Genomic DNA, 6,000 nt, shown 5'->3' with positions numbered 1-6,000 from the left:
CACACACAGAATGGACCCCGGTGACCACAGCATTTTTTTTCTCCTGAAAGATGCACCTACAGCCCTCAAATCCCCAGCCTCCCTGTCCAATCCCAAGGCATACACTGCTTAGCAGATGCCTTCACCAGAATCTGGTGGTCCCTCTGCAGAGGGAGCAGGAAAGCCGGTGATGGCCAGTGATTCTGTATCCTTTATCTTCTATTATTTCCTGTGGACAAGTGGCCATCCTGAAGTCATCTAGAATTCTCCAGGTGTGCAAGGACCTGTAAGACCCTGACAAATGCCAACAGACTGGACCCTTCACAAACAGATGACAGCAGGCTCTGAAAGCCTTCAGAGGCTCCAGCTCCCCCACTTGCTCATCCATGCTTGAAATTGCTTTAAGGAGAGACAACAGTTTTCACTCACAATTGCAGAAAGCTTTGAAGGCCCTAAATGAACTAACTCATTGATTTAAACCAGTGCACTGGTCTGAAAGATTAGATGACACAATGGGCACCTGAAAAATGGGTATGAAATGACAGACAAGGGTTATAGTAGAGAGCAAAAAGGCTTTTCTTGCTTCCTTGGGCACCTAAAAAAGAAAAATCTTAAAATCACAAGACCTGAAGTCAAATTTGGTCTCACTGCCAGTGGTCTGACCATAGGCAAGTTACTCAACGTTTTAAATCTGTCGCTTATTCCTAAAATGAAGGTGAATACCTACTTCCAGAGTCACTGTGAGACTTTGAGGCCATTCTAAGCCTGAATATTTTCCTTCTTGCCCTGTTACCTTCAGCACCTCGAGCTCTGTTCCTATCCACACCAGCTCCATCCCCCTCTCTGATCATTACAGAGGTTAAAAGGGAGAAGTCTGGAACACTGAATCTAAGTACAAACCCTAACCCTATCACCTGCTGTGATCTTGGGCAAGTTACTTGACTGCTCTGTGCAGTTTTCTCTGTAAAATGAAGATAATAAGGGTGTTTGCCTCATGGAGTGACTGTAAGGATTGAGCGAGTTAAGACGTTTGAAAACGGCGGGGGGAGGGGGTGGGGGGGTGGGGGGGGGTCACTGCAAGAAGCGTTTCTGACAATCGTTCCCCAGGGCTTCTCCTCACTTGCTCTCTTTCCACAAGCCAAAGACAGCACTGAAAACTCCTCCACTTCCGCTAACATAAAAAAGCCTGTAAAGTGCTACACATTCCCCACGGTTTCTCAAAGCCCCCAGCCTCATCCTTAAACCGCTAGGCCGTCTGTTCCTAAGCAGATCTAGGTCCCCCAGCCTGGCCCCGGCGAAACCTGAGGAACCCAGACTCCTCAGGGGCAGCGGCAGAGGGGGCGGGGCGGGGGCCACGCGGGAGCGGGCGGGGGCAGGGGAGGCTCTGTGAGGTGGTGCCAGCACCCCGCCCCGCGGTTGCCAGGCAGCGCAGCGGGCGTCGGCGTAGCCAGGCGAAGGCGAAGCGCTAACAAAGCCAGGCCCCACCGCTCCTCTCCTGTGCTCCTGGCTGAGGCAGGTGCCGCCCTACCCCGCTCACATTCGGCTGCTTTCCGCCCGCCGGCACGCCGAAGGTGCAAGGCGGTGGATCTCTCTCCACACCTCCCGCCTGAAGCCAGGCGCCAGGTGTCGCCCGGTGCCGGATAGCCCACTTGGGAGCAAGCCTCAGGTAGCCACCCCCAGGGGAAGTGGAGGGAGGGGAGCACCCTGAACACCCCAACGGTGGCTCAGGTCTGAGGGAAGAGTCCTGCCCGATGGGCCCACCTGGATTCTGAACCCTTCCTGTTCACAGAGCCAAAAGAGGGGACTGCGATCTTTAGGAGAAGGTAACCATGGGTGATTATTGCTCTCTACCCAAACTATATGTATATTTTGTACCCAGACTACCATTTTATGATTTCTTACACGGGGGCAGTGATTTGGAAACACAAAATCTGGAATCAGATCCTCCCATTGACTATCCAAACCCCGGCTTTTTCTTCTCTAACATGGATATAACAATACCTATGGAGGGAGTAAAACTGTGTCCAAAACAGGTCTGTATAGTCAAAGCTGTGGTTGTTCCAGTAGTTATGTACAGATGTGAGAGTTGGACCATAAAGAAGGCTGGAGGCCAAAGAATTGATGCCTTCGAATTGTGGTGCTGGAGAAGACTCTTGAGAGTCCCTTGGACTGCAAGGTGATCAAACCAGTCCATCCTAAAGGAAGTCAACCCTGAATATTCATTGGAAGGGTTGCTGAAGCTGAAGCTCCAATTCTTTGGCCACCTGATGCAAAGAGTTTACTGGAAAAGACCCTGAGGCTGGAAAGATTAAGGGCAGAAGAAGAAGAGGGCAACAGAGGATGAGATGGTTGGATGGCATCACCAACTCAATGGACATGGATTTGAACAAACCCTGGGAGATAATGGAGGAGAGGCAAGCCTGGAGTGCTGTGGTCTATGGGGTCGCAAAGAGTCAGATATGACTTAGCAACTGAACAACAAAAATGAAGGAGTTGCCATGAGGACCAAAGGACATGACTAATACTTTATATAAACTGCTATCATTCATTCATGCTATCATTCATTCATTTTCCTCATATATATTGAGTAATGTCTGTATTCCAGGCACCAGGTTTGGCAGCAGGGATTCTATTGTGAACAGAAAGTGCCTGCCCTCCAGTTTACAGTCTATTGGGAATAGCAGTTGTTCATAAAAAAAAAAAAATGACACAAATAATGTAAAATTAGTCAAGTGTTGCCAAGGAGAAGTGAGTAAGGGGTGCTCTGAGAAGGTATAAGGTAACAGAGAGAGGTCAGGAAAAACCGAACTCAGACCTGAAGAACCTATGAAATGATGAGAAGTGTGTCCAGGCAAGGGTAACCATGTGTCCAAAACCCATCATCTATTCCAAACCCAAACAAATACATACAGTTCCTGGTCCTTGGTTCTAAAAGTTGTTCATAGACCCTCCTCCTGAGATTCTGGTGTCTGAAGCCTTTCATTCAGGTAATTGCGGGCTTTTGTTTAAATTTTTGAGGCCCTGTTTAGCCCACGCCAATAAAACCAAATGGGAAATTGCAAAAACAAATGTATATTTCATATTCAGTAAGACCTATGTTCTTTAGCATGTATGTGTTGGCCTGCCATTTCACATTGAGAGGTATAAGAGGAAATCTGTTGAATTTTAAGATTTGAGGAGGCAGGGCTGGGATGGATGGATAATTTAGGAAGGCCTTGCATAATGAGAGCTTTAAGAATGGAAAAGAACTTCACAAAGCACTGGAATAATGGAATGTTAAGATAGAATGGATCTTTCCCCATTATTTTTTATCAGATATGAATAAATAATCCACAGTGCCCAAAAGAAAACATTGGTCTTCAGACTCCTTTCCACCCTAAGGAGCTATGATCCTAAGTCTCTGTGACTCAAAAGTGCATGGAAGTCCTGAGAGTCCGATGGGGACGTGGGAGAGGACTTTGACCTGTCCTTCCTTCAATGTTCACTATTTCTACTGTGGTGTCACCATCTACCCAGTCATCAATGCTTGAAGGGAGTCACCCTAAACTTTTCTCTCTTCTCATCCATCTCTCCCAGTGGTTACCAAGTCCTGTATCTCCTGTCTCTCATGTCCCTCCCAGTTGCAATTGTTTTTCAAGGCAAGGATGCTCTCCAGAGTTTTTCCCAAAGTGCTGCCATGGTCTCCTAACCAGGCTCCTTGTGTAAGACTTCACTCCACTCTCTTCAGTGCATCTCAGCAGCTTTCAGTCAATGTGTGTTTCAGAGTCCAGCAAAGAGAAAGAAATCATACAACAATTTAACAAAGTTCAATGTAACAAATTTTTAACTATAATCGATTGGGGTAATGGAAGATTGGTTAGCAGGACATAAAGATCCAAAGAGTACAGGAATCACAGATTTAAGAAGCGGTCACTACCTTTGAGATGGATCACCTAAGAAAGAGATGACCTCCTAAGAGTGTGTTACAGAGGGTGTGGACACAGCTCATTAGATGGCAGAGAAGTGGAGGTGCCAGGCAGCCAGAAATCCACTGTCTGGGAGGCCAAAGAAGCCACGAAAAGGTGACAGTACACTGGCTGTTCAGTTCAGTTCAGTTCAGTCGCTCAGTCGTGTTGGACTCTTTGCGACCCCTGCTGCTGCTGCTAATTTGCTTCAGTCATAGCCGACTCTGTGCGACCCCATAGACGGCAGCCCAACAGGCTCCCCCATCCCTGGGATTCTCCAGGCAAGAACACTGGAATGGGTTGCCATTTCCTTCTCCAATGCATGAAAGTGAAAAGTGAAAGTGAAGTCGCTCAGTCGTGTCTGACTCTTAGCGACCCCATGGATTGTAGCCCACCAGGCTCCTCCGTCCATGGGATTTTCCAGGCAAGAGTACTGGAGTGGGGTGCCATTGCCTTCTCCGACTCTGCTGCAAACCTCCCAAGAGAGGTGCCAGGAGAAGCAGCCAGCCACTGGGCGCTGCTGACTGCTGTGCACTACAGCCATTGGGCATTTAAGAGATTGTATGCTGCAGATGCTGGAGAAGCTGTGCACTGCGGATCCTTGCACTGGGGAAACTGCCCATTCCTGGAGCCTAGTGGGAAGAACTTGTGGAACCCAGGAGAGAAGTCCCTTCCTCCTCGAGTATCCCTCCAGCGCCCTCTACTGATAAAGCTTAACATTATGCCAGGCAGCGAAGGAGACCGATCTAAAAGACAAGTTTTTGATGAGGAGGCAGTGCGGGTGAATTTGGAGCAGAGAGGCAATCAATTGATAACTGGAGCATAATGCGAACACCAAAATCTGTTTGAGTGACTCCAGCGCTTAAATCTTCTAGTAGCTCCCTACTGCCCTCAAGATAAAGTTCGAAAGCCTTGCCATGGCAAACCAGGCCTCTTATATTCTGGTGTTGGGCTGTATTTTCAGCCTTAGGCCCAACCATTCCCCCTTTTGCCACTTGGCTAGTCCTCCATAATTACATTTCCCTGAACTCTCTCTGTTTTTTGACACCTCTATACTTTTGTCTAGTCCTAGCCACAGAGAATTCTCTCCTTGCTCTTATCAGGAACCTATTCTGTACCTGGCACTGTTCTGGGACTGGGAATGACAGCAGTAAACAAACCAGGCTTATCCAAGTCTCTGTTCAAATATCATCACTATTTTGGAAGTATTTTCTGACCACCTTATCTAGCCTCCAGATTAGTAAGATGCCTCATCAAGGAGATTTTGTTCTTTTATATCTGCATCTTGACACTTATTGTACCCTATTTTAATCACTGATTTTCCTATTAGTCTCTTCCTTTGGCCTATGAGTGCTCTGAGGGCAGGGTGTGTGACTCATTTATTTCTGTATGCCAGTATTTATTTAGTGCTACTCCTGACACATAAGCTGTTATTGGATTAATTGTTTGCCCAGGATCACATAATTAGTCAAAGATAGGCCCAGGACCAGAGTCCTGGTCTCCTGTTTCATGGTCAGAAGGCCTCTTCATTAGAGTTTGATCTGCCCTGTGGGGTCTCTGAAGGACAGCAGCCCTGTATTTTGTGTTGGAAAAGCCGAATACAGTGTTAAATATCATCAGGAATGGTAGTGGAAAGAGAGAAATGTAGCCCTGACCTTTTGTTGAAAACTATGGTGCATTCACCCCTCATAACCTTTGCTTACTTTGAGTCCCTGGATCATAGGGATGCTATGATGAAAATCAGAAGAGGGAGAACAGGTAAAAGGATGGAAATGATGTGGATGTGGGAAACAGTCTTCACTCAAGGAAATGGAGACTCTCATACACTTATGAAAGGCCCCAGGTTTGTCTGACAGGTCCCCAAATCAGGGTGGAGGGTGTGTGTTCCTAGAGGAGGAAGGGACTTCTCTTGTGAGTTTCATAAGCTCCATAGCTGTGATTAGGGATCACAGTTAACACACAAGTCTATAAATGGTATCCCTGGGCTTGTGGACCATGATATGAACATGGAAAGATTCTTTGAAATATGAACATGGCTAAGTTAAGACGCATTGAAAGAGGTAACTATTCACTTGTT

The 6,000-nt window shown here is 47.1% G+C and overlaps 1 protein-coding gene across 1 annotated transcript in view; it reads left to right on the top strand.

Moving 5' to 3' along the window:
• The first annotated feature begins 1,400 nt into the window (after positions 1 to 1,400).
• The window catches only part of ROPN1 (rhophilin associated tail protein 1), a 35,241-nt gene continuing 30,641 nt past the window's right edge, over positions 1,401 to 6,000 (top strand). Inside the window, exon 1 of the mRNA XM_027536174.1 lies at positions 1,401 to 1,645. The gene's annotated coding sequence lies outside the window, so the exon portion shown is untranslated. The remainder of the gene's footprint in view (positions 1,646 to 6,000) is intronic.

This window comes from Bos indicus x Bos taurus, chromosome 1 (assembly GCF_003369695.1).
Source record: "Bos indicus x Bos taurus breed Angus x Brahman F1 hybrid chromosome 1, Bos_hybrid_MaternalHap_v2.0, whole genome shotgun sequence".
NCBI lineage: Eukaryota > Metazoa > Chordata > Mammalia > Artiodactyla > Bovidae > Bos > Bos indicus x Bos taurus.
This window is presented reverse-complemented; position numbering and strand designations above follow the sequence as displayed.